Genomic DNA, 20,833 nt, shown 5'->3' on the forward strand with positions numbered 1-20,833 from the left:
CTACAGTTGGATGATCCGTAGAATATTGCACGTACGGTACTCAGTAACAGGTCACCATGACGGTTGTTCCGTTTTGGATTATCCGTATATTTGTCAAAATTCATCACTGGCAACGTGATCGATTGTTTCTCGAACCGCATCTTGAACATGACTGATGGGATTAGCTGCGAATACCTCGTTCTTAAACACTTCCCCCCTGTTTATGAGCAGACATGATTATGCACACACGTCATCCTAAGTGATCCCCGAAAAAGCGATCAGGCGGGAACGGTTTAGTAAATAGCATTATCAACAAACTTCCGATCGAGTTGCATGTTCCTGGTTACCAGTCCTGCGGTCCCACTACGAAGTTGGCAAAACGGCTCGTGAAAGGTGATTCCGGTATCAATCATCTTGATGCAGCGTGCAAGGAACCTGATATAGCCTATTCGAAAAATCATGAGAATATTGAAGCTAGAAACGTTACGGATAAAATATCAGCTAAGAAAGCTTGGCAAAGGGTTCGTGCAAAGGACGCAAAATTGGGTTAAATAGCAACGACTTGGGCTGTAGCTAATACAATGAACGTGAAAATAAAGTTAGGCATGGGGTGTCAGAAATTGAAGAATATCTCCTTCAACAAAATTATACGTGCGGCTGAAAAGTCTATGATTTCGAACAACAATGCGAAAACAGTTATTAGATCAGCACTCAAAGGTGCTTGTGAAGCTGTGAGAAAAAAAGGTGGTAAACGTAACGTGTAATCGCCACATATCCTAATGTAACCCTAAAAAATTGGAGGATTTTTACCTTTTCTCGTACCTATTTTTGCTGGTCTGAGTGCTACGGGTACATTAGCTGGTGTTGCAGCTGGTATAGCGAATGCTGTGAATGATGCGAACGCAGCTAACGGAAATTGGAAAAAAATAAATGGCATAACAAAATGATGGAAGCCATCGCTGTAGGTAAAGGTCTCCATCTCAAACCGTAAATAATGGGCTTAGGTCTTCATCTTTCAAAAAACTAAACAAGAAGCTACCACGTTGACCGTTAACCAATTAGGATTTGTTGAAGTATGCTAAAATTACGAAAATTCCATACTTCCGCGAAGTTCTTATGCGCAACGAAATGCTTAAGAATGGTCAGGGTAAGAACGAGACGGCGGTAGTTAATCTTGATGATAAAGATGGTCCTGAAACACACTAGTATGCATACAAGAAACGTCGCAGCGATGTTGTTTATTCTTACATTTTCGGTCATCTTCAACCTCCATTAGATCTTGCAGAATATCTCGGTGTTGGTAGCGTTAAGGACGTTGTATGCAAAACTCCCTTTCGACAGATTTTGTTGAAATTTTTCTCGAGTTTTAATTGTAAAATTTCCAAATTTTTTGCTAAATTTCAATACGATTGACCACGTCGTTTGAGAATAAATCGAATTTGAAAATCCGAAAATTAACACAGGGCTTATGGGAAAATCCGCAAAATACCTGACAAAATTTACGGTTAAATGGATTATTATTACGTCTGAAATGTGCTGCTTACGGCGTGTTTTTTCTGCGGAATTATTTATTGAATCATAAAAGCCAGCCGATATTGAAGTAAATATTTTTAAAGAGGACTGGCTCAGCCAGAAAACCGTGCGGGATCGGTTATCGGATGTCTACGCTACGGAACAACTCGGCTCGAGAGCCCTGATGAATGCTCTTGGAGGAAGGTGGTTTTGGATCAAGCATTCGACTGTTAGCCAGGACACGAGACGGATCAAGCCGAAACCTCAATATTCGCTACAATTTAAATCTGTTAAATAAAGTTCTTTCTACAATATATTCTCAAACTGTTCTATTCTACCTAGATCTTGGTCGTTATACTGTTTAATAAAAAAATGATATGTAATCACCTTTTGTACCAACATTATGGACCTACGGAAACCGTAATCTTAAGTTTTCTGAATAAAGTCATTCCCCTCAATATCAACCATTATTCTTATAACCTATTTTCTCAGATTTAACTTAGAACCTTCCAGAATTTAACGTTTTTCCGATCGACCCAGGCCACTCGACCATACGTCGATACTTGTCAAACGATCTGTTTATTTTCTCCAAATGCGTCATCGATGCAGGTTTCGATTTAGAACCTTCAATATTTTGCCGATTGACGCAGGACTCTCGCCATCATATCGGTACTTATCAAATGATCTGCTTGTTTTCTGCTGATTCGGTATCGATGTAGATGTGGATTCGCAACCTTCGACGTTTTGCCGATCGATGCGGACTTCTCAACGTAGTGTCACAACTTGTCTGATGATTCCGAGAACTGTTTGCCTTCCTAAATTGCCTTCCTAAATTGACAATGCAAAGTGTATAACATTTGAACCAAATTGGTATAAAAGCAACATCAAAAAGGTAATCCATATTAGTAAAAATAACAATACTGTTAATAGATGTACGGACATACAAAATCTAAGTCATCTATATTTTGATATACTGTAGTTTAAAATTTTCGCGCCAAATAACAGTTTGGTAATATCTCACTTTCGACAATTGACTATCATATTGAACTATCGTTTTGGTAATAGATCGCAATCAATCGTCTTGTCACTACCTTCCATCATGCCGTTCAAATAAAATCTAAGCTGAAAAGGTTGTCACTTATTTGTAAGTAATTTTGTAACGCTCTTCTGCAACTTAAATTCCATTTCTAAACCTTGTAATTTTGCCTTTACTAACAGGTCTTTTATATATTAATTGATAATATTTAATCAAAGTCATAAACTAATATAGTTTGATGCAACCGATTCCTCATGAACATGCTGCCCTTAATAAAGTGACAGTACATCGTTTCGGATTAATAAATATACCTACGTTTAGAATTTAATCCAAAATTTTACTGATCAATACACTATCTAAAGATAAAGAAAAGAATGTTTAACAAAACAATTCAGTATTTTTTTTTAGCCTGAAGATGATCGGCGGGGCCCGACCGAAACGTTGATTTTACATACTGTAAATAAATATAAATTGTTTGACTTTCACTCAACGAATTTTTTCTTACTACAAGACGACCTGGTCACGAATAAGTTCCATTCCTAAATTCTAAGAATTCCTCGTTGCTAACCTTCCAGCGTCTCACTACCCTTGCCAGAGATACAAAAACCTTCTTAGTGCTGACTCACGATGGAAGAACCTTTTAGAAGCTGAGCCTCGCCAAACTGCGAGAATTCGTATCTGTGTCTCGATCTTGTTCGATACGTGTAGGTAGAGCTAGAACGTGAGATTTTTTACCGATGATGGTAGGAAGTAGCGTTCACTAATGATGGTAACGTCACGATGGTAAAGGTAGAATACATGATTTTTTATCGATGAAGGTGAAAAGGTAACAAGAATATCGATACCTTCATCATAAACTATGGTACCGTAAAGCGCAAAGCGGATGATTTTTTGCCGATGATCGATACGATGGTAACGTAGAGCGCAAAGCGGGTGGTGGTCGATATTGTCAGTCTCGGTGGGGATATCTCTTCCTCTCCACCCTCCATTTCTATAAAAAAGGTTTGTATCCAGGTTGTGTCAGTAACGTAGGGATTTGAATCCAGAACTCTCTTGACCTCACGATTCAAATGAACTTTATTCTGTACTTTTATATTCTTCTACTCCAATAAAAATATTCAAATTATTATTACGTAATTTAAGCATCAATAGTTACATATACTATTCAAAGCCACATACTTCACATAACAAGGCAATTTTCTGCGTGAACTCGGACGCTTTATAAAATATGGACACTAAAATTTTTTGTTTTCACGTGAACTCGGCAATTTCATATGAAACGTATGCTATTTTTTACGCAGGAAATGGCTCAAAGATACTACTTCACCGCCTGCGAGTGACACCAAACAGTGCGTTGTTGCTTTTACGCTAGCATAGTTGAATAAGTTACACGATTCCTTCTCCAATTTATTATTATTAATCACATACTATTTTTCAAATAAAATAACTTGAAAATATACGAAAACCTCTTACAAACACTTTTTGTTACGTTTCATTGACTTTTTTTATACTTCCTTTTTTTTCCCCATTTTGATATCCTAAAATAAATACGTTTTGTTAATTGTACATAGGGATAGTAATTTCTTTCTGATAGTCTAATGTGTCCCAACTCAACCTCAACAAAATTAGATTTGGTCTTCAAGATTCGTTTCATTATGAATACACGAAAAGTTTTAGGTACAATATTTGTTTGTACTTGATACTTATACAACGGAGTTACAGTTTAACAAATTTCGTATCGTTTTGGGGATCAAACTGTTTACGAATGAAATGGGTCATAAATGAGCAGAGAACTTATTGTTTTCACGTTTATTTTCACTAGACATATATTATTTGTGACCTACAGTCGCTATCAACACAAAGTTGCCGTAGTATTGAAGTCAAATTTTGACTTCACTTTGATTTAGACAATTTATCAGATTATTCATTCTTTTAACAATATCTACTCTAAAATTTGGTTCGTTCCGGATTAAATATATTTCATTCAAAACTAGAAGGAGTACAATTTTAAAAATTTTTCAGGTGAGTTGAAAAATTGACGACGGAGCCAGGAATCGATCCTGGTATCTAGAGATGCTTTACCAGAGACTTACTCCACTAGACCACCTAGCCGCCCGGACTACAGTGTCATTAATTTCTCTCATCGCCTGTACTCGAAATTCGAATTCGAACGTCGTTAATTATTCAACTCGCCTAAAAAATTTCCGAAATTGTACTCTTTCTAGCAAATTTTTCTCGTTTAAATATTGATATGATTTTTTCATATCATTTAAAAATGAACGGCTGGATCCGTTCAAATTAGCTAAAAATAATGTAATGTACTATGATATACAAACATTAACAGCCACATACAGATGTCTAATGTACACATGTCAACAAGTCACACACACAAGTCTGAAATGTGCCTCTCGCGACGAATTTCAAATATATCTAATTCAAAACGTATTCATTGTACCATATGCCCTATTCCATATGTAGACCAATACGGCTTATTCTAAGTACGGAACGCTTATCAGCTGTTACTGTCAAGTATAGTACATCCTACCATCTTATCGCCTTGCCGAATATTTTTCTTCCCACTCGTTTGGAAAGGCTTCGGAGAGCTACACGGAGGGAAAGGAATTCTTGAACCAACAAAATAGATTTTGTTGAAGTCGATCCACTTCAATCTAGTATCTCTTATTTGTTCCAAATACGATGACTTCAATTCGATAATTTCTTTTTGGCTAGTTTGTCAAAATGCTTTATTCAAGTAAATTCCTTGATTCAACAAAAGCCTTTCTTGTCGCAATCGAGTGTAGTATTGATTCGAGTCAACTGAATATCATTTCCCATGAAGTTTACGTATTGTACCTCCCAGGCGCATGTTCGTTGAAAGAAACAATTAGGTACTCCCAATCAAATGTAACGGAATACCTAATTTTCTATTACAAAAAATTTTAATTAAATATTGGATACTTTCGTTGATCAAATTTTCTTCATCACTATTTTAATATGACAGAACACAAAGTATAATAATTTTATCGAATCATTTAAATTATTTCGTGAATAAACGTTTTATATACTAGGGGCTTCGCCCCTGCGCGCTTCGCGCGCCAACCCCATCTCGGCGCTACGCGCCTCGGGCACTCGGCGCTTCGCGCCTCACTATTTCCTTACGCATTGTCTAGTAGACAGACGAATTCCTTCATGTTGATTTGATGACAGGTCTGCACTTGCTGTCCACTTTAATTCCTTCTGTGCTTACTCTTCTTTTTTTCATCAATCTAAGCTTCCATTCGTTGGTTGAAAATTGGTGTTCCTTCTCTATTGATATCGATCTATCTCCTTGACTTGCTGAATTATTTTTGCTACCGCTCTGCCCGTTATTCTCCAAAATCACCTTCCTTATATCATTTTTTTCTCTATATTTGTGTTGCTGTTCACTCCGCAAAACACCTGTTTCTTTTATGGTTAACATAGATCCTGGTCGTCCGCTTGCCTGGTTATAGGAATATTTGTTTATTATTATTCTCTGGCTTATTTGGTTATTCGCACTTACAATTTTATTTTCCTCTTTCTTTTGTGATACTTCCGACCATCCACCATCTTCATCGCCTTGTCTGCTGCTTAAAACTCCTCCTTTCTCCATTGTCATCGTAAATCCTGGCTGTCCTTTTGACTGTTTGGTGATATATTTAGATTTACTATTATTTGATTGTTACTTTTCATACTTATTACTCACTATCTGAATTTTATTTTGGTACTGCAAGACATCAAAGTGTCCACTGTCTCCGTCGCCGGTGAAGAGTAGCGAGAACTGCGTTTCATTTTGTGATCCGATCCGGTGTGGATAAATTTGTTCTTCGGGATACACGATTAAACATATCTTAAAAATGTCCGCAGCTGCAACTAATTCTGCTTCTCCCCCGTATATTCCATTTTTATTCATATGTGATTTGTAATCACCAGGTGACCTAATCACAGCACCGTTTGACTCATTACCTGTAATAAAACCCGCAACTGTAGACCAATTATCCACTATATTTGAAACGATACTCAGTCTCACCTCTGCGTGTCGATTTTGAGTGCCGTATACACAATACGCCAACGCGCGAAAAAGACAATTCCCGTCGGGAATCATCTTGATAATTTTCGTTTGCATGTTCATTTTTTGCGCGTCAGAAACAGATACCTATAAAGATATTTGTCAAAGACTGTCATAAACAGCCGATGACAGCTGTCAAAGGGTTTGCTAGATGCTTTTTGTTTTGTTTTCGGGATCTCACCCCACCGCCAACTTCATGCGTATACTATTGTTATTATAGTCTTTTTTTACTATTGTTATTATAATCTTTTTCTACGTTCATTTGTTTGAAACTTTTTTATTAGATAGAGAGATTATGTGTATAAATAAAATATATAGACATATAAAACTTATCATGAGCATCCAATTTGGAACTTCGCCTCGTTTTCATCTCGTTTCATCTTTCGGTTTCCACGTATCACCTTTCTCAGTTCTGACAAATTGGTTTGTACGTTTTCATAACTTTGACCTTGTTCATTTGCACAATATTTTAGTAACTACGAAAAATAATAAGATTTGATTGTAAATCGTATATTTGATAAACTTTTGGTTTTTCGAACAGCACACTCCATATTTGCGCAGGTTAGGCACGTGTTAATTGTTTGATCGTTGTCAAAGGAGTGATAGTGAGAAATTACGAACACGGAAATCGTTAAGGTAACCGCAAAGGTCAAGGCTTCAACCTATGCAAACTTACAAAACTAAGTAGATAAATCTAACGACAAAAAATTTACATCGATTAAACGCATTACTGTGTTGATCTAACCGGAGCTTGTTTGGCATAACTGATTCAATCAGTTGCACGAATTTTTTTATGAGGGAAAAGAAACACTACATGCTTTGAAACGCGTAGAGAATATATTCACCGTAAACATCACTGTACTAGTACTATAAACGACCTCCAGGCGGTAAACTTTTTCGCTATGGAAATAGCTTCAGAGAAAATTATAAAACCAGATATTTGGAGGCCAAATACGGATAACGTATGATAAATTTATCATCCAGCCAAAGTCAAAAAATGAAATGCATGTATATAGTAATATGAACCTAGTATTCTGAAATTTGCGTGGATACAAAACCTCTCTGCCTACAACTTCTAAAATAACGCTTGTATAATTTGTCTCTACGAAACATGGATATTGTCTGCTCCGTTAAACCAGAAACCTTGCCTAGCAGGATATCAAAATGTGTCAGCCAATGCAAAGTCAGAAGCAGGAGGCAGACCTAGTGGCGACCTCCAAACTGCAGCTAAAACCTTTAAGACAGAAACAGATAATGAAAAGGCCTCGTGATTAATATTAATATTGATAATGCATATCCGCATTTCAATTATTAGACGGTCATTGACTGTCTTACGGGCTTCGCATCAGAAGCGTAAGTTTCCAAAATGTAAACACACTTACAGACATTCTTACAGTTGTGCTCGAAGAGGAAGAACACTTTATATTCACACATACTACAGCACAAGAAAACAAATTTGAACTTACTGGTGATGAGAGGAATTAACGACATCAGAGTCAGGGCGGCTAGGTGGTCTAGTGGAGTAAGGCTCCGGTAAAGCATCGCTAGATACCAGGTTCGATTCCTGGCTCCGTTGTTAATTTTTCGAATTTACCAGTTTTTCAAATTTATATCTTCAACAATGAAAAGGCCTCGTGATTAATATTAATATTGATAAAAACAGATAATGTAAGTTGGGAATGTATTTTTACAAGCGCTACAAGAAAAAATTTGAATGTGTTGCTACGCAATATTTGTCTGAAACCAACCTCGGATCTAAAAGGTAACCTAAACCAGATACAAAATATTTTGGATGTAGAAATCCCTAACAGCTATGACTTAATCATCTTGGGTGGCGACTTCACCTCAAGGGTAAGCTGACTACCGGAGATGCCTGAGGAAATCACCGAGAATGCCGTCATACAATATCAACATAGCTCCATGGATCCAGTAGCAAATAAAAGAGGCAACCGGCTTACAAACTTTATGCACAAAATTGGCTTTGTTCTCTTAAACGGAAGATGTCCTGGAGACTTCCCTGCGAACTTTACCTTCTGTAATGCAAGAGGAGCAAGTGTGATTAATCTAATTTGGATAAAAACAGATTGCCTCGAACTAATAATGAACCTTAGAGTAATCAAAGAAACTACGGGATGAGATCACTTCCCAATAATGCTTAGCCTTGTGGAACCATCTAACACCATCTTGGTTACTTCTCCTGCCACTTTAGCGATCATTCCAACTATAAAATGGAAAGATCGACCCATTAGTCGGAGAGCTATAGTAAAGCATGTTACATGAAGGGTCTGATGCACCTTGAAATTTTGTTTAACAGTATCTACTAGATAGATGAGCAGGTAAACATGTGTTGGCTTGAGCTACCTGGGGACACCAGGTACTGCGCATAAGAGAAAGGTATAAAAAATATTGCCCAAAAAAAGTGTTTGATTCAGAGGCCAATAAATACTAATCGAAATTGAAGATAATTTAAAACACAGAAATGAATAAGGCAGACACTTTTGAGCGGGTTAACATTGAACGAAAAGACCCCAAAGTTGTTTTTTTTTTTTTAAATACAAAATAAAGTGTTTTATTTACGCTGAAATTTTAACAGCGTCTTAATTACATATGAAAAAAATACTTACAGAAAGTCAAACACTTTTTCCGGGGTTTACTTATCGGCAAACATGAAAATAAATGTTACTTATAATGGAGAGAGATAGGCTGCGCGTAGTCGTAAACGTAAGTGAGACCTCCGATCCCCGACGTACCTACGGTCTTTCTCTGCGCTCTCATTGGCTGTTGGTCACGTGTTCTTGTACAATCGTACCGGCTGGGCACGGTCTTACATACAGGTCTGGACACTCGTCCCAAAATCAAGTGGTGGGGGTAGGACAGGCCCTGGTCACTCTATGATTTATAAATGAAGCAGGATAGTCGCGATCAGCACCATCTGGCATAGTCTCCGATCCCTACGATAAGATAATAGATGACTGTAGATGATATGCAGATAACTTGCGTTAACGTAATGAAAGACCTGCATTGAATTGAGAAACCAATAGAAATTCATAATTGATGATTTCTATGGGTTTCATCAACAGAATATGTTTGTCGAAAAAATGGGCGATACTAGAAGTATGTTTGTAGTAGGTTAGGTCTAATAATCGCGGATTACCCGCAGCTTCGACCCACTTAGAACCGGTAATTTCGCATTTAGGAAAGTGATGAGATTTTTCACGTCGACTAGAGGAGAAATCAAGGACACAGCACCTCTGCTTATCACTTGGAATTGGTTTCGGCTTCATTGGCTTTATCTGTGATGATTATAAACTTATCATCGACAAATTAAAACCAATATTGTCGTTGATTTGTTTTGCTTGTCGTTCGCGAATGTTCACTGATGCTCGGGAATGTTCGAGAAGGAGTGCGAAGGAGAACATGAAAGTAGAGGCGATAGGTGCAAGTCAGGGTCGAGGGGTGAAGCACGGGGAGCTTGAAACGCTGCGCCATCTAGCGTAGGCTCAGAGCAGGATTCGGATATAATAATAATGGTATTACTTCAAGACCGCCTATACTAGTGACCAGGGCCTAGGGTAGGACGCTTATGGAAGCACTGGAGTAGTTTGTAATCCCATCACTACTCGTCTCTGCGATCTATCCGCCTACTGCGTATACTCAAACCTAACTCAAACCTAACCTCAAAATCGCCGTGTCGTATATTGTGCTCTGTTGTGCTCTCATACGTTGTGTCTTGCTGTGGTTGTGCTTAAAAATATAATTAAAAAAAAAGAAAGAAAAGATTTTTGAAAAATTGGCAAAAATGCCAAGACGGTGCGCGGTTCCTCATTGCAATACCGGCCGCAAAGCCGATAATGCAAAGGTGTCGTTCTTCCGGGTGCTTAATGACAATGTTTTGCGCGAGAAATGGGAACACGCAATTCCAGGTGTCATAAAATTGGAACGGTCAGAGGTTTCGTAAAATAAGCATTTGCGTTTTACTGCGTGTTATAATAGTCTACAATAATATCAAAAACGAGAAATATACATTGAGGTGACAGAGATTGAAAAGCTAGCGCTGCCTCTATCTCACTTCCCCCACCCATCGTCGTCGCGCCGGAGTTTAGATCCCAGTGATCACAGTGGGCAATACATGAACTACACGTCTGGCATCCATAAGCGAACTACTTACACGATGGGAGTTTCCAGACCTGTATGTAAGACCGTGCGGCTGGGAATCTTACTCGAGGCGTGGCCTAATTTTTTGGCGCCTGGTGGCAGCACTCGAAATTACTGCCGATAGGTTTCTCTGACGAAGCTCTGACTAGCTAGTACAGACAGACATACGTGAACGTACAATTATTTGTAAATGAAAATAGTAATAATACGGAAAAAAGTGTTTGAAACATGAAAGTTAAGGTCCAGGAGATTAGTAAATTTACCAGTGCAACACCGAGCAGTAAATGTTTCATTGGAGGTGAAAATTTGATTAATAATGAGCACGTGATTTGCTGTGGCAAAGCGACAAATAATGATAGCAATAATATTGTTCAAATTATTGCTTTTCGTCTTCAAACATCACAATTAAAAGGTGACCCACACGAAATAAACGGAAAAATATCATCTCAAGGCGAAATTGTTGAAATGCGATGCACGTGTAAAGCGGGGTTAGGAAATGTGTGTAAACATATTGTGGCAGTTCTTCTGTATTATAACCGGTAAGTATTATATTTTATTCAAACCTGACAAGTATTCGTATTAACATTTATTATTTTTATTACTTATCACGCTTATAAATTTTTGATAGGCACGATTTAGAAGCATTACACGTTATTTTGTGTACGAATAAAAAATGCGCATGGAAAGAGCCGCGTAAATCAACATTGGAACAATAGGGGGTACAATCATTAGACCAGCACAAATGTTTTCTTTTGAAAAAAGAAAAGAATTGCAAAATCAACGAAAAGAAGATAAGTGATAGTAGCCAATGGGAAGAACAAGAACAATTATTTCGAAACATAATCCATGAATCCATGGTCAGCTCTATCAAAACACCTGTAAATGAGATCGATTTCAAGCTTTATATTTTTCTCAAATTTTTATGCAGTTTATTTCAGAATGAAGAATCAAAATATCCAAAAGAGCTGTATTCTTTAAGTTCTTAATTAATTAATTTATTAAAATTAAAATTAACAATTAATTTATGTAAATAATATTGATTTATCGAGGGATTTCGTTAGACAATTTGAATATGTATTATAAGTTTTTAAACAATTTTAATATGCATCATAAGTTTCTGATTTTTTAAAAATTTTATTTACACAAAAAATGTAACGTCGATGAAAAATGGATAAATAATCCTTGCTCCACTTTCACAACATTTTTCTTTAATTTTACAGAATAAGTGATTGGGTCGATATTAAAAATATGAAATACTAATTTGATGCACGCTTCTGTTCTTTTTTTGAACTTTAGTATTGAGAGACATGAGCGTGTACAGGACTATAATAATAACTTGGATGCAATTAATCCCGATAAAGTCACTGCTATCTTTGATAACCAAAAGTCTTCTGAGTTTCTTCATAACTTACGAGAGTTCAGAGTTGCACCTGTTCAAGAATGCTGTACAAAAGTACTTAGTCGATTGGAAAGAGATGTTAATACTTATTTGCAGAGAGTGCACAAAATTTTATTCAGTGTGGAAAAAAGAGAGACAACTTCGTATCACGTGTAGTGACGCGTATTCAATATTTACTTATCAAAACAATAAGAAACCTGATTGGACAAAAAGTCATTAAATTATTTCCACGCTAAAGGATTTAGTAATTCTTGTACGAAACACGGATTGGATAATGAGCCAATAGCACGCGAAGCCTACAAAACGTTACTATCTGCGGAGGTAGTGGAATGTGAACTTATTGTATCAAGAGATAAGCCTTGATTAGGATACTCACCCGATGGAGTAGTGTTTGAAAACAATAAACTATCAAAATTAATTGAAATAAAATGCCCATACGAAGGTAAAAATAAATCATCATAAAAAATGGTTAACGGTAGAAAATGATCAAATATGTTTGAAACGACGTCACTTACATTATACCCAAGTACAAATAGGGATGGCGGTATTAAATTTATCATCCACTGATTTTATAATTTATACACCGTCCGATAATGGTGTAGCAACGCTTTCTGTCGATTATGACGAAAGATACGCAAAAGAATTGTTACAATCGTTAAAAACGATTAATTTCAATCATATGGTACGTAATATATGTGAGGAACAATCAAGGAATAAGCAAGATGAATCTGGAACTGAAATTTGAATGCCTTCAAATATAAATGCCGATATATTGTTTATCTCATAAAATCTCATTTATTTATTATATTGCAACTTTCCTTTTTTTTATAATAAACACTGATTGAAACTTAACACAGTACATATTTTTTATTACCCTCCACAATTAAAATTTATCGTCTTTCAGAACCGGAGCACTTAAATTTACAACAGCACTCATAATATTGAAAATTTCTTCGACTTTGGGGAGCATACAAACAGGCATTTTGGTACTTAATATTTCAAAAGTTCTCAATCTTTGATTACTTCTTTTAACATTAACTCTAGCTTTAGCGATTTTACGGGTTGAAATTGCGTCTGACTCTGAAAATTGTTTTTTTTTTTTTGCAGATATCGTCAACAGTAAATCCTCGATCAACCATAATCGCATCCTTTTTGTCCAATTTTCCCAATATTCCACTCTGTTCAAAGATCGCGTTGTCAGAAGTACGCCCACCGTACGCTTTACTGACAAATGAAATTAATCCAGCCATAATTCATAATTCATGACCATTACACCGGTCATGAATTTTACAGTGTACGTAGTTTTGTAGTAAGAATAAGTTACAATTTGGCAATACAATTTTTCTGACTACTGAATTGGAATTTCCGTACAATCTATGACAACTCTGACATCTTCAAAGCCAGCGAAGCATTGTGGTATATTCTTCAAAATATTATCCTTTGTTGGCCAAAAAATTGCAGGTTTTAAACAAGTATTCAAAATATTTAACATTTCATAGATTCTATCCTTACAAGTTTCAGGCATACAACAGTGAAACAAAATTGCTAACACTGCGTAAGACATATTTTGCTTCAATTTTATGAAAGTCATAATTATTGCTTCTCGTAAATTAAGCTTTGAATATGAGTCAGATGGCTTTACGATTCTAATTTTTCGATTGTGTTGAGAAAATCGATACTTTGAATACCTGTGAGTGTACTTAATTCACTATCGCTATTAATTAAAGCTGAAAATTTCGAGGTAATGTAATCACTTTGAACTTGTATTCCTACATCAATAAATGTCTTTGAATCATCTTCAGTGCTTTCATTCCCAATCGGCTCTGCAACGAATTCCGTGGTAGATGCAGTTTCTATGTAATGTTCTTCTTTGATACTGACTGTTTCAGAAGCATTACTTGTTCCCACGATCATATCACTAAGTACGACATTGTTATTTTGCTGCTTGATTGGAGATCTTTGATAGATCCTTATCTTTCGAACATTGTTGTAAGCTTCTCTCTCTAATTGTAGATTGGTGTCCTCTTTTATTGATCGAACGGGAAGATTACATGATGGAATACTCATTTTCTTAAGATGCCGTATTTAATTTCCACCTTCAACATATAATATTTAAATGTTACTTAGCATAACAACAATTATAGTTACTTAAGCGGGGACTTTGGTGAAATTCGCATTATCATTAAAAAATTGTCGTATGAGAAAATCTTCTTACCAATTTTTAGACTGTGGTAGGATAGCCATTGAAAAATATTTCAGCCTCGTGCGATGAAAATATTTGCGCAAGGAATTTTTGGCAGCGGTAAGCAGAATCTTTGAAAGGTTCCTTGCACATACATCTTCATCACAGGAGGCTGAAATTTTTTTTCAAAGCCTATACTACGATGATCTAAAATTTGCTGGAAGGATTTTCTCTAACAATTTATTTTAATCAGTTCAGAATTTAAAAAAAAATGCTTTTTGGCAAAAATTTCACCAGTCTCCGCTTCATACAATAGTCTTATGGAAAATAGGTTCATGTCACTTACGTGTTGAAATAAAACCTTCTGCTGTAAAATGAAGTGAGCACACTCTCATTGTAGAAGAGACCTTTTTGTTCATTTTTAAAACTTTAATCCATGCTACTCGTCGATCAATTGCTTCTTTGTTGCCGAATTTACTGATAATTCTAACCAAACTTTGCTTCTCCGAAGGAAAATGGTAAAACCTAACTGTATCTTCTCGACACGCTTTACTTGTACAATTGTACACACAGCAATATGTTTTAGCTTTAGTTTTTCGTGGAGGAAACTCCGTTATTTACCGTGGTTCAAATTTTTCACGTAATAACAATGTAATAAAGCTTTTCTTTGATGACCGACCACTTCACTGACAGCCACAAGGCATTCGAGCAACCTACCCGCACTAGTTCCTAGTTTGGCCAGCAGTTGGCGCATCTACACACTCAGATTCCCTTAATATTTCGTAGTGAGTATACGTTACTAGTTATATACTGCATTGTTGTGAGCACATGTTTTTTTAATGTTTTCTTTTAATGTGTGTAATTTGCAAAATGCACTTAAATTTTTAATTAAGTATACGTATAACCTATATTTTTATAACAATAATATTAATAAAATTTGTCATCAATACTAGTCAAGAGATTTTTAATGATAACCCAAAGCAGTCATTACTTTTTTTAAATGTCCGATAAACTGTAAATTCAATTTTTTTATTATAAATTTACTTTATTATTGTATTATTGTACTATCCTGAAAGATTAGAAATTTACAGGTAAGTTATGAATCGAAATCTACTTCAAAATACGAATTGAAAATGTATAGGCGGTACGGCTGTACAAGAACACGTGACCAACAGCCAATGAGAGCGCAGAGAAAGACCGTAGGTTCGTCGGGGATCGGAGGTCTCACTTACGTTTACGACTACGCGCAGCCTATCTCTCTCCATTATAAGTAACATTTATTTTCGTGTTTGCCGATAAGTAAACCCCGGAAAAAGTGTTTGACTTTCTGTAAGTATTTTTTTCATATGTAATTAAGACACTGTTAAAATTTCAGCGTAAATAAAACACTTTCTTTTGTATTTAAAAAAAAAAAAACAACTTTGGGGTGTTTTCGTTCAATGTTAAGCCGCTCAAAAATGTCTGCCTTATTCATTTCTGTGTTTTAAATTATCTTCAATTTCGATTAGTATTTGTTGGCCTCTGAATCAAACACTTTTTTTGGTCAATATTTTTTTATACCATTCTCTTATGCGCAGTACCTGGTGTCCCCAGGTAGCTCAAGCCAACACATGTTTACCTGCTCATCTGTCTAGTAGATAGTGTTGGACAAAATTTCAAGGTGCATCAAACACTTCATGAAACGTGCGTTACTAGCTCTTGGACTACATCGAGAACAAGCAACTCTTCTATGCCTAACTAGCGCATCCGTATAGAAAAAATATAAACTTTGCACTAAACTCGACGGACCATATATACATAAATCTCTGCCACGCAATCTATGAATGTGCTAAAAAAGATAATCTACTCAGAAAAAATAATAACCACTCACCAAAACCAAAAAATCAACCGTGGTTTGATCTGGAAGCAATCAGTCTAAAAAAAAAACGTGTAACTCTCTCCTAAAAATCTCCCTAACGTACAATTTTGAGGAACCGTGGAGAATCCAATACCTAAATGCCAAGAGGCGGTACAAAAAGCATCTGATATGCAATAAAAAACGGCCCAAAAAACACTACTAGACAACTTTAACAATGTCAAAAATCTGGCTGAATTTTTGAAAGCCATCAGAAAAGTCAAGCCTTACTCTAACACAGCAATCCCACCATCAATAGAGCAATGTAATGAAGTTTACAACCAGATTTACCCAACGAAAGTAAACATCCCTCCCATTACTCTCCGAAAGAATGATCCACTACTTGATGTTCCCACCTCTTGGGAAGAACTACACGATGCGGTAAACAAACTTAAAAATAATAAAGCAACGGGTTCAGACGGTATCCCGAACGAAATACGCAGGCTCCCACCGGATAATTGGCACAACTACTTACTGATTCTATTCAACGGTGTGCTAGAAACAGAAACTTGTCCTGCCGACTGGTCGAAAGCTCTAGTTAGTATGATTCATAAAAAAGGTAGTACCTCAGATCCCGCAAACTTCAGGAGTATTGCGCTAATCATCACAAACATCACATCACAAACCTATTCACGTCGATCTTGCAAAAAAGGTTTGAAAAATGGGCTGAAAACAATAAAATATCTCCCGAATGCCAATTTGGCTTCTGGAGTAACAGAAGCTGCACAGATGCGATATTCACACTCATTACGGCCATCTAACTGCAGTTGCGTCTTGGGAAGCGACAAATCTATGGCCTCTATGTTGACTTTAAAAAAGCATTTGATTCAATACCGCATGAAGAACTCTGGAGCAAGCTTGTACACCTCAATATCAGCTCAAAACTAACTGATGTGATAAAATCATTCTACGAAATGGCACGTATTCAGGTTCGACACGGCTCTGACCTGTCTGATGAATTTGAAGTATCTGAAGGGGTGTTGTAAGGTGAAACCTTGAGTGCACTTCTCTTTATCCTATACATCTTTGACATTCAACTTTTTTTTAAAAACAAGAGTCTACAAGGGATCAATATTAACGGTACTATTGTTTTGCTACTCCGTCTTTTAGCGGATGACACTGCAATACTTGCGCACAGCCATGTAGATCTCGCCAAAAAACTGAATTATCTCCATGAATACTCTACCATAAATAAGTTGCAAGTGAACATCAGCAAGACAACAATCATGATATTCAAACCAAAAGGCAAACCGAAAGGATTAAAAAAAACTCTACGTTCATACGAAGGCCAACTGATCGCAATTGCAAAATCATTCACGTACCTAGGAGTCCATCTTACATCATCTACCCTTGGCCAACAAACAGCAGATTTCGCCATAAATAAAGCAATTGTTACTTCTACTATTACCCTTGAGGTAAAGCTGGATCCAACTCAATGCAGACCAGCGTGAAATTATTTGAAAGTATGGTCCAATCAACCCTGTTATATGCAAGCTCCGCCTGGGGAATCAAATATCGAAACCAGCTCGAGAGAGTGGCAGCAGAGTTCTTCAAAAGGTTACTTCATCTGCCTAGATGCACGTCCAACTGAGTGATTCGTCTTGAACTTGGTATGCTGCCTCTCGAATACAAAATGATGGAATATACCTGAGACTGGTTAGCAAAAATCCTGTCAGTAGACGACTCATACCTACCAAAAATATGTATTAAAAGACTGATAGACTTGAAAGAGAGTCTAACATGCCATGAAGAATTTAACTGGGCTGCAAAATTCAAAAAAGTACTCAAAAAGATGGGCGCGAGTGATCTATGGTTCAACACAAACCTGAAGCTTTGGAAAAGCAGGACAGCTGAAGTTTTTAATAAATACAAGGCGGCACTAGAAGCAAAGGACGAGAGAAGTTACTGTAACTCTGATTCCTGCCTGTTCAATCTCTACAAGCCACTTACTACTGTCCTTGATGGGCCAACATACCTCAATGAGAATCACACGATGCAAATCAAAAAAACAATTGCACAAATAAGACTAGCAAACAAACACCAAGCTTACTTGTCAATAAACAAAGGGAAAAAACTTAACCCTATGATTCCCTGTACGTGCTGTTCACTAAAAGAACCAGAAAGTATTGAGCACATACTCTATTGCTGCCCAGCATACGAAAGCATTAGAAACAATCTCTACGGTGATACATATGCTCCGGAACAAACGAGTCTCAACTTTTATCTGGCCAACCTATCGAACTATGACTGTAAAAAGCTCCTCAAATTAACTGGCCAAACTCTTGTAGTGAGAACAACAATTGTATAATAATGTAAATTCCTGATAACTTTGTTACAAAGCTAGTCGTTGATATTTAAGATTTAATCACTGCACTACTTAACTATATTAATTAATTTCTGTGTTTAATTTTGATTGAAAAAATACTGTATATACTATCCCCCATTGCTATGGGACCATGTACCTTATGAGCAATAAACTATATCTATCTAATCTTCAGTCGATGCAAAAGATTTTTGTTGCAACAAATTTCAATCCCGGTTCGACCATGGATCTCTTGACTCAACAAAAGATTAATTAAAAAAAGCTCAATTTGTTTTGATACAACAATCTCATATTTTTAGAACAAAACAATTGAGTTAAGCTTAAACAAATTCTTGGTAATTTAAATCACACATTTTCTTGATACTAAATTCATATTATTGCAAGGAAATCACGCCGTGTTATCTTGAATAAATTGATAGTCAGCATGATTATTCGAAGGCTTGATTCAATTCTATATTAATTTGTCACGAGTATTTCGTCCGACAAAAGTATGTTGTTGAATTAAGTAAGTATTGTGTTCGCCACATTTGTTTATAGCATTTAGTTAAATCAAACGAATATCATTTGACTCAAATAATTCTTTCTCTCCTTGTAGTTGCTTATACCTCGTACAATATCACCTCAACAAAGGAAGTTAGTGCTACAATTCCGCAAACCACCTTCCGAAACACGAAAAGCACTAAGCAGCCGAAACCCGAAGTAGGTATGCTGTTAAAATTTATAATTTTTTTCTTATTCCTTGTTAATTGGCTAAGCCGAATTTTAAGTTATTTTATTGTTGTACATTTATTAGGCAAGTGGGCCATCAATTTTCTCTTAACCAGTTAACCTTCGACCCCTTGTGATCGACCAACGCTGCAGTAAACTTATTTGTAACGATCATCGAGGCTTGGAAATTACGTATTTGATTCTTATTAACCCTAGACATTATAACATCTGCTAATTCAATTCCTAATATACTTTCCTGTCTCGTTCCGTATCAAACACAAACAACAACATTACTTTATATAAGCGTGTAAGTGCTTTATGTGTTTTACAATACATCATTTTTCGTTTTATATACTATTTTTGAAGTAAAATATTTCGTAGGGTCCGAAGTTTACCCGAGTGTCAAAGATTGCGGGTCGCCGTTGACCTAATAAATCCTAATTATTAGCGATTCTAGTTGGAATCGTTCAATTCACAACAGGCTTGCCTGCACCTCCGTCATTTACGTTAAATCTCACTCTGATTAGCGAGCAAGCCATAAACCGTTTATCTACGTTAAGCGATAAGTTGCAAAAAAAAATCGAGAGAGATAGATAGATGGATAGATAGATATTTATTTCATTGCGGGGTAATACCCCCTAGCAACCATAGATACACACACGCGCACACACAGACGCACATACACGCGCGCATGTATATATTTTCGAAAAGCCCCTTAGTATAGACTTTTCCGCACAGTTTCACGTTTTAAAACGTAAGTGTCCTGAACAACACGTTTCACACATATATGTACATATCAGAAATTATACATACATATAATACAAAATATGGTGTTTGGTGAACAATACCAAAATAATATAAAATGAAATGCAATAACAAACTTTATACAGGCTCCACGCAAAAAGACACAAATCAAATGACAAGCATACATAGAAAGACAGAAAACAGTCACGTTTCGGAAACAACAATCACGTAGTATTATATATGTTTAGGCGAAAGAACTAGCGAAATTTATCGATATGGACAGGCAGCGACTGGGCATTCAGACAGCAGACATTGAGTAGCTCCGGGTGGATCAGTGAGTGCATAGGTCTGGCAGAAGTCGCAGGCGAGAGTCATTACAAGGCTCAGGTTAAGGCCGACAAGTCGGAAGAAGGCAGCAAGCACAGCGGTTTGATCCTTGGCTCAGGTCGAACATAAAGCGCAGCATCAGCTAGCCACGCAGACCTCGGGCTCAGCGACGAGTACTTCTTCAATATCTGACTCCGATATCGGTATAGTTTCACGGGATGCCTTTTATTGACGTAAACCTTTCACTCCAAAAGGGTGGCATCGATATCTGCTAATCGCAATTGAGGCTTTCGCTTCTTACATTTAGCCACAATTACGCGATCGCACCAAGCAGGAGACTCAAGGACTAACAAGAGAGGGCGCGCAGCAAAGGTAGAAAGAGAGCCAGGACCCGTTGCATCCGATCGAGAGGTTGAAGTACCAGAGACACTCTGAGCTCCACTGCGGCCCATTTTTTCAAAACAGATCACGGCATCGGCTGCAGCTG

The 20,833-nt window shown here is 36.7% G+C and overlaps 1 protein-coding gene across 6 annotated transcripts in view; it reads right to left on the reverse strand.

The window, feature by feature from the left end:
• LOC124306338 (two pore potassium channel protein sup-9) overlaps positions 1–20,833 on the reverse strand; it is an 817,624-nt gene that overhangs the window by 744,229 nt on the left and 52,562 nt on the right. The window contains exon 1 of one of the 6 annotated variants that reach the window (XM_046766947.1): positions 9,365–9,499. The exons of the other annotated variants lie outside the window; for them this stretch is intronic. The gene's annotated coding sequence lies outside the window, so the exon portion shown is untranslated. Of the gene's footprint in view, positions 1–9,364; positions 9,500–20,833 lie in introns of those variants that run through there. 6 annotated transcript variants of the gene reach the window in all.

This window comes from Neodiprion virginianus, chromosome 1 (assembly GCF_021901495.1).
Source record: "Neodiprion virginianus isolate iyNeoVirg1 chromosome 1, iyNeoVirg1.1, whole genome shotgun sequence".
NCBI classification, from domain to species: domain Eukaryota; kingdom Metazoa; phylum Arthropoda; class Insecta; order Hymenoptera; family Diprionidae; genus Neodiprion; species Neodiprion virginianus.